Source organism: Eumetopias jubatus, unplaced genomic scaffold (assembly GCF_037043125.1).
Source record: "Eumetopias jubatus isolate StellerSeaLion01/CBP00866 unplaced genomic scaffold, mEumJub1_p1.0 scaffold_7, whole genome shotgun sequence".
NCBI classification, from domain to species: Eukaryota; Metazoa; Chordata; class Mammalia; order Carnivora; family Otariidae; genus Eumetopias; species Eumetopias jubatus.
In genome coordinates, this window is record NW_028274813.1 from 75,326,494 (window position 1) to 75,336,024 (window position 9,531).

At 33.9% G+C, this 9,531-nt stretch overlaps 1 pseudogene; it reads right to left on the minus strand.

Moving 5' to 3' along the window:
* Positions 1–963: 963 nt before the first annotated feature.
* On the minus strand, positions 964–1,906 carry LOC114221316 (olfactory receptor 4F6-like; annotated as a pseudogene).
* Between the last annotated feature and the right edge of the window lie 7,625 nt (positions 1,907–9,531).

Sequence of the window (9,531 nt, forward strand, 5' to 3'; positions counted from 1 at the left end):
CATATTTTATTTAAAGAGCAGTAGAAACAATTAAGTGAAAATGTTATGTGTAACTTTAATAAGGTATTTATTACAAATATAGAAACACCCAATCAAACTGAATATGCCTTACCATTTTTGGCTTGACTTTTATCCAAGACTATCAAACTCAGATATGTAAACTCTTGGGGGGATGTTTTATCTGACAAAGAAACCATATTCAAGGAATCCAGGGCCTCTAAATACACATCCTTGGGTGATTATTCTCCTTTGGAACAGCTATTATTTCTATGCATTTTTTTAAATAAACCAGGTGATTGAATATTGGAGACTATATTTTTAGAATAATACAAAGACAGACAAATTGCAAAAAGCTCTGGTTTGTACTTATCTAAAGTATTGATAGTGTTAAGGAAATTCTCTCTCTACTTACAATCACTCAAATCTAAACACAAAACTAAAATAGCATCCTAAACTGTCAAAATCAAGTTTGTGTTTGAGGCTCAATATATGTAACACATAGTTGATTTTGTTCTTTTCTAAGTTAAACTAAAATTGAAATAGGAATTAAAAAACTAGAATTTACTCATTTTGATTTACTCAAAGTCACATTTTATCTATTAAATCCATAAGTTTACTATGAGATATATTTATCATTTTTGAGGTATTCATTTATAATTGAGAATAAACACAATTATCAGGTCCCAGAAAATGTCACCCAGAAAATGGTATTTTGAATGTTAAGTTTATTCCTATGAATCAGCTCAGTTTTCTGTTCTCATCACTCTTCATGATGGAAGTAGGTGAAGTCAATTTATTCTCTGTGGTTAGCAAAATAAAGTCACCTCTGACTCAACGATTTCTACAGGTAGACCTTTGTTGAACTATTTCTCCAAATAGTAGTTCTTACCATAGTAATGATGACAGTCATGTGAGTTGCAATGTTCTTGATGAGCCTGAAGCATGTTTTATGTAGATCTCCATTCATTTTGAGATCCCATGAGGACCCACAATCCGTTTACACAGTCTTCTCATGGCCACTCTCATGTCTTTGTTTCTTAATGTATAGATGGCAGGATTCAAGATGGGGGTGATAGCAGAGTCAACAATGAACAAGTACTTATCCAGTGATGTTGTGGGGAAAGGCCCCACATAGAGAAATATACATGGCATAAAAAACAAAATCACTACACTGATGTGAGCTGACAATGTGACAAATGCTTTGGACAAGTCCCCCGAAGAACGTTTCCAGATAGTGACCAAAATGAAGATATAGGATGTAATTAAAGAGAAGAAAGTAGCCATGGATATAAACCCACTGTTAGTGATGATTACAAACTCTAGCTTGTATGTGTCTAGACAAGCAAGTTTCATGACCCGAGGACAATCACAGTAAAAATTATCTACTTCATTAGGGCCACAAAAAGGGCAAGTTTATGACAAAAACAAACTGAAATACAGCATGGATTATCCCCACTATCCAGGCAGCCACTACAAAGGAAACACACGTTTTGGGGCTCATGATGGTCAGGAAGTGGAGAGGCTTACAGATTTCAGTATACCAGTCATAGGCCATGGCTATGAGCTGCACCATCTCACCTCCACCCATGATATGAATAAAAAATATCTGTGTCATGTATTTTGGTAAGGAAATGATGTTGCAGTCAGTGAAAAGATCAGAGATCGTCTTGGGCACTGTGGTAGATGACAGACCTAGATCAAGTAGAGAGAAGTTGGCCAATAGGAAGTACATGGGGGAGTGTAAACGAGAGTCAGTAATTACCATGAGCACAATGAAGAGGTTTCCCAGGATAATTCCCATGTAGAATACAGCAAAGAACCAAAAGAGAAAATGATGCATCTCCCATGAATTTGGAAGTCCAATTAATACAAATTCAGATACCATAGAGTCATTTGTTGTATCCATTGGCTCAATCAGTAGAGAAGATGCTGAAGTATTCTGAATACTTAGAAAATAAGGAAGAATTGAGAAATATGAGTACTGAACATTGATGTGTTATTTGCCCATCATTGCTTTTGTGGGAACTATGTTGCAAATGCCAAAATGTGAAGTTGGAAAACATATAGAGAGGGCAGGTAAAAGGAAGATAAATGAATAGGAGAAATGAGATAATCAAAAGTTAGATTAGAGAGAGAAGGAAACAACATTATTTGGAAATATGAAGGAATTAAGAGCAAAGAGTAACACCCCCTGGTAGAGAGCCTCTTACCATGCTCATTGTGCTTCTTTAGTCTTTTCTATTTATATTCAAGAAAACACCTTTTGTGTCATGAATAGTCATAATTTTAATATTCAAATTTGATCACATATGTACACACAATCTAGCAGAATGTACTCTCTGATTATTTTTTTACTTCATACCTGTGAAATCTCAGGCATTAATCACTCATAGAATTGTCACTGACAATGAGTGAAAGAGTGTTGAATCTGAGAGGAATGCTTACATAAAATGAAAAGGCTTAGTCCTTTGATAGTTTACAGTACTTGTGATTGCAACAAATCACTTGGAGAATTATGATACACTAAGTCAAGTGAAGCTCCAAATCCCAAAGAGAGAGTGTCAGGAGACTCAGAAAAAGGGCTTCTCCGTACTTTGCTAGGATTGAGAGAGATTTTGTAATCTAGGTGTAATCATGATACACTAGGCGTAATCATGATACACTAAGAGCGTGTAAAAACTACAGGACTTCAGAGAGTCATTAAAGTTAAAGGTCATGAGAACTTGTCTTCAAGTATTTGAATTTTTTCAGCTAAAATGCTGGTTAGTAAAATTTGAAGGTGAGTAAAATTGCTACAACAACTTTTTCAAGGGGAATATCTGTTATCTTTATGGATAAATAGAAAGGTTGAAGATGTATATATTATAATACATATTTGGATCCATTCATTATTTAATCTAAAGTGAAAATTTAAAAGTATACTTAAAAGAGATATGATATGAGAAGATATGCAGAAAGGGGAATTTGATAAGATTAATACTCGAATGAGTGTGGCCATTATAAATGATGCAAAGTTAGATTTGTTGACATGTTGACTAAATTATAAAGCGACAAAAATTGTTTAGAGATGAGTGTGTATTATGTGATATGCTCTTTATAAGTATACACTACAAAAATATGTAAATATATACAATGACTTCTCAAGAAGTCACTGGATAATGACGTTTTAGGTAATTTTAATATTAAAAAGGCTGACCATGTGTATTTTGTATTTTTCTATATTGGCCATGTGTTTATAATAAAAATTGTAGAAAGACAGACATACAGAGAAGAAATTGGTGGTTGCTAGATGCAAGGGTGGTAGAGGGTTGGGCAGAAATGGGTGAAGGGATTGGGAAATATAGGCTTATCCAGTCATGAATAAGTCATGGGGATGAAATGTACAGCATAGAGAATATATTTGATGGTATTATATAGTGTTATATGGTAACAGATTGTAGTCACACTTGTGAACATAGCAGTATTATATATTTTATAAAATATTTATTTTTATATTATATATATTATATTTATATACTAAGAAATGAAGGTGAATTCAAACCAGTTAAAATTTTTTTGGTTGTTTTTTCTTTCTTTGAAAGCATTGAAGAATCAGAAATTCTTTGGAGGCAGAGTCCCAAGAGATGGTTGCTATCCCTGCTGGATATTTTGACTTTAATATTCAGAACATAGGAACCTTTTTAAGTAGGTAATGCAGAAAATCAGATAGAACTTAGGTCTTTCAATTTTAGTGATTGAAAATTCCCACTCCTTAAGAGGCCAAGAACAATCATAACCTACCTAAAACTGAAAGCACAAAGAAGCAAAGCTGTCCAAAATCATTTTGCCAATGTCCTGTCACTGTTGTACCATATTCATAAATTTTCCTTTTAATCTGTACTCTTAACCATCTTAGCTTGCTTCTCTAATAGAGGTCCTTTTCAGAACTGATGGACACCAGTTCTATTAACTCATATTCATTCTTATCATTCTCCCTCTAATTCTTGACCTAGTCATTGGCTAACATCATCAAATGTTTTATCAAATATGCCAGGTGGAGGGAACTGACTCACCCCATCATTCCCTTTATGAGGGCAAAGAATCATTTCCATTTGTGTAGTCTGTTAGGTGCATGAGTGGGAATAGAGTGGGCAAGACAGATTTACCATATTTGGTCCTCACAATGGGAAACATGGAGTATCACATAAGATGGTGAGGAAAGTGGTGAGAGATACAAGATCCTTGAGATATCAACCCACCAAAGAGACATCATAAATGTTAATTCTTTCAGAAATATCTCCTTCTTAGGTCATAATATAATTTTGTGATTACAATAGTAAGAATAGTGTTCAAGGGATTGGAATAACTAGTGACAGAAGGAAAGTATACAAATGGAAAAGAAAGAGAAAGTGAAATGGGAGTATAAGAAGAGAGAGTTTGCTGTAGTATTGCTCAACATTAGGAATATTTTTTTGACCTACCTGCTCTATTCTAAGGTGTGCAGCTACATTTGTAGAAACTCAATAATTTTGATCTCTGCTTTGTAGTATAATCGCCTCCAAGACAAAAATATGTTTCTTCCCAGTGAGAATTTAGTTAATTAGTAGTAGTAGGTGTTAGTGACACATTGATGTTTCTCAGATCTCTAATAACTAGCCTTTTATTGATTTCTCCTGGGAACCAGATATGTGAGTCATATTAATTTTCCCAAGAGAAAAAATATCAGAAGAGTTACTTGGTGATGAGTGTTAAAAAAAAAAAAAAAGAAGGTAGGTGTTAGAATATCTCCTGCATATTAGGCATGATAACATGCTGGATGGGTGGAAAATAAGTACCATTTAGAACAGGAAATGTGGAAATGTGAACCTACTTAGATTTGCTACATTGAGAAAAGTGAGAAATCTTCCACAATTATTGCAGATGCCCTCCTTTAAGGAGTGGGAGAGTTGAGCCATATGTATCAATATTTTTTTTCCAGAACACGCAAAAGGCTTTATGCAAGGGAGGAATTCTCATAAGCATTCGTGATTTTTTCTCATTGAAGATGTTTTATCTGTTACTTATTATTTGTCATGCAACACTAAAACTATATTGAATGAATGAGTGAATGAATGAATATCCTTATGTAACTATGTTTTTCTTTAATCATGTTGGATTCTAACTGGACATAAGTGGTATGGGACAATGATGAACTGTTGAACAAAAGAAAAAAGCTTAAAAATATTATTCTAGATTAGGAGTTGGAAAATTATGACCCATAGGCCAAATTTGGGCCACTGTCTGTTCCTCAAATAAAGTCTGTTGGAGCATAGCCACAATCATTTGTTTATGTACTGTGTATGGCTCATTTGTGCTACAACAAGCAGAGTTGAATAGTTGCAACAGAGACCATATGGCCCACATGATTTGGTCTGTTACATAAGAAGCTTGATGACCCTACCCTACGTCAAGCAAGACAGGCAGAAGAAGAAGGTATAGTAGAAGGATCATCCACATCCATTTTCATCATCTTCATATATATTCAGCTGTAAAGATTCAGATGAAGTTTGGGAAGTAAGTTTGTTGAAGTCATGTAGATTATGCCTCCAGATACACTGCCTACACTCAACTGGGTACATATTTGTGGGGTTCAGTTCAAAGTGAATATGTATATATGGCTTTTATTTAACAAAATTATTTAAAGACACCAGTCCTTCTCATACCTTTCCAAACAATCAAAGAGGAGGGGAAATTCCCTAATGCATTCCATGAAGCCAGCATAATGCTAATATTAAAGTCAGGATGACACTAAAAAAGAAATGGACAGGTCAATGTTTTTGATGAACATAGATGCAAAAATTTAGAAAAAAATACTAGCAAACTAAATTTAGCAGCACATTAAAAAGATCATTCAACATGATCAAGTTGGAGTTATACCTGGCATGCAAGGATGGTTCAATGTACAAAAATCAGTGTGTTACATCACATTAAGAGAATGAAAGAAAAAAATAAAATCATATGATCATCTCAATAGACCCAGAAAAAGGAGTTGACAGAATTTAATATGTTTATAATAGAACACGTAACAAATTAGCCATAGAAGCAACACATCTCAATATAATAAAGGCTGTATATGACAAGCCATCAGCTAAATGATACTTAATGGTGAAAAGTTGAAAGCTTTTCCTCTAAGATCAGAAGTAAGACAGTGTGCCCACTTTCACCATTTTTATTGAATATAGTTCTGGAAGTCCTAGCTAGAGCAATCAGGTAAAAAGATATAAAAAGCATCAGAATTGGAAAGGAAGAACTGAAAATGTCCATATTTGCAGATGATATGATTTTATATATAGCAAATCCTAAAGACTCATCCTTAAAAAAACAGAAATAATGAACAAATTCAGTTTAGTTACAGAATACAAAATATAAAAAATTCAGTATCATTTCCATACACTAACAACATATTTTCTGAAAAAGAAATAAAAAAATCAATCCCATTTATAATAGCATCAAATACTTTAAAATACTTGGGAACAAATTTCACCAAAGAGATGAAAAATCACCACTTTGGAAACTACAAGACATTGATGGAAAAAAGAGACAAATAAATGGAGAGGTATTCCATATTCATGGATTAGAAGAATTAGTACCGTTGAAATGTCCATATTGTCAAAAGCCAACTATAAATTTGATGCAATGTCTATTAAGATTCCAATGGCATTTTTTTATAGAAGTAGAAAAAAATACTCCTAAGATTTATATAGAACCTGGTCAGGATTATATTGTTTAAATTCTACAGTTTTGCAATTTCCTTAATTTTCCTCCTGTTAATTGATTTCTAGTCCAGATTATTGTCAGAAAAGATATTTGGTATGATTTCAGTCTTTTAAAATTTGTTTAGACTTGTTCTGTGGCCTAACATATGACCTATCCTGGAGAATGTTCCATGTGCACTTGAGAATTTGTGTTCTGTGCCTCTGATGAATGTTCTATATATGTCTGTTGAGGTCTATTTGGTCTAAAGTATGGTTCATGTCCAGTGTTTCCTAATTGATTTTATCTGAGTGATCTATCCATTGTTGAAAGTGGGGTGTTGAATTTCCCTATGATATTTGCGTTGTTGTCTATTTAACCCCTCATATCCATTAGTATTTGCTTAATATATTTAGGTACTATAATGTTCTGTGCCTATATATACATATAAATATATATGTTCTGTGCCTATATATATGAAATATAAATATATATGTTTATGATTGTTATGGTCTCTTGATGAATAGTCTCCTTTATCATTATATAATGACCTTTTTTCGTTATAGGTTTTGACTTAAAGTCTACTTTGTCTTAGTTTAGCTACCTCTGCCCTTTTTTGGTTTCCGTTTGCAGGGAGTATCTTTTTCTGCACCTTTACTTTGTGACTGTGCATGTCAGAGCTGAAGTTAGTCTCTTTTAGGCAGCACATAGTTGGTTCTTGCTTTTTCAGTCATTCAGCCACTTAATGCCTTCTGATTAGAGAATTCAATCCATTTACATTTACAGTAATTATTGCTGGTAAGGACTTATTAATGGCAGAAAGGATTCTAAAGGATAATGCCATCTTATTTATTGTTCTCTGGATGTTTTGTTGTTCCCTGTACCTTTCTTTCCCTTTTGCTGTCTGTTTTTTGAACTGGTGATTTACCATAATGGTATGCTTTAATCCCCTTCTCTTTATCTTTTGTGTATCTACTGTAGGTTTTTGCCTTGTGGTTACTGTGAGGTTGCTAAAACATCTTAAAGATAAAACAATCTGTTTTAAACTGATAACAATGTAACCTCAGTCACATATAAAAACTCTCCTTTTACTCTTGAAAAGGGTAAACCCCCCTTGAAATTTTGTGTTTTTTAAAGTTAGAATAGTTACTTTTTGTTACTCATGAGTTCAGGGAAAATATAAATATTTGTGTGCTGTCTGCCTTGGGCATTTCCTGACTAGAATTCATTAAAGCTTCGAGGTTGCATAGGATTTCTGGGTAATTTGGTTTAATTTCATATGTTCGCATATTTAATTTCTTATATATACATTCTTTGTGGGACAACTTTATAAAGACTCTAGCCATTCTAAAAATGTGCACATAAACATAATCGTTTCAGGCCTTATTTTTTATTTTATAACATCAAGATGGACACAACCTGCTGACCACCCCACAGAGTCAGCAGGTCAAATACTAGCATACACTTGTCCATTGCAGAAGTCATGGGATAGTTATTTGAAAACCTGAAGCCCTCATTTTTGTTCTAATCTTTAGGCCATACTCATTTTTTTTTCTTTTTTTATGTTTTTAATTGCAGCTCATATACAGTGTTATATAGTTTCAGGTGTACAATATAGTGATTCAATACTTCCATACATCACCTGGTGCTCGTCATGACAAGTGCACTCCTTAATCCCCATCACCTATTTAATTCATGCTTCCACTTTCCTCCCCTCTGACAACCATCAGTTTGTTCTCTATAAGAGTTTTGGTTGGGGTGCCTGGGTGCCTCAGTCGCTTAAGCGTCTGCCTTCCGCTCAGGTCATGATCCCAGTGTCCTGGGATCGAGTCCCCAATCGGCTCTGTGCTTAGCAGGAAGCCTGCTTCTCCCTCTCCCACTGCCTGCCTGTCTGCCCACTTGTGCTCTCTCTCTCCCTCTGTCAAATAAATAAATAAAATCTTTTAAATTAAAAAAGAGTTTTGGTTTGTCTCTCTTTTTCCCTTTGCTCATTTGTTTTGTTTCTTAAATTCCACACGAGTGACATCATATGGTATTTGCCTTTCTGTGACTGACTTATTTCACTTAGCATTATACCTTCTAGCTCCATCATGTCATTCTTACAATCTTCAGTAATTGGTTATTAGTTTAGGAGGGTTTTTTGTTGATTCTTTCAGATATTTTATATAGACTGTTATGTCATCTGCAAACAAAGACAGTTTTATGTCTTTCCTTCCAATCTATATACTTTAATTTCCTTTCCCCCCCCCCGATTGTGTTAACAAGTCTTCCAGTACAATGTTGAAAAGGAGTGATAAGAGGGGATATTCTTGCCCAGTATATGATATTAATGGGACAGCTTTAAGTTTCTCACCAGCAAGTATGCTGTAGGTTCTTTTGTATAGACTTTATCATGTGGCAAAAATTTACCTCTATTCTGATTTACCATGAATCAGTGTTGGATTTTATCAGATGTTTCTTTGCATCTATTGATATGATCATGTTTTTTCTTATTTAATTTGTTGATATGATAGATTACATTAATTCACTTTCAAATGTTAAATGACACTTGAATACCTGGAATAAATATCATTGCACATAATTTTTAAATACTCTTAAATTTTATTTGCGAATACTCTTTTGAGGATTTTTGCATCTATATTCATGAGAGGCATGTGTGAATAGTTTCCTTTTTATGCAATGTCTGTCAGCTTTTGGTATTAGGGTAAGGCTGACCTCGTAAAATAAGTATTCTTTCTGCGCCTATTTTTTAAAAGAGATTGTAGAGAATTCTATAATTTCTTCCTTAAATGTTTGGTAGAATTCACTGGTGAACTCATG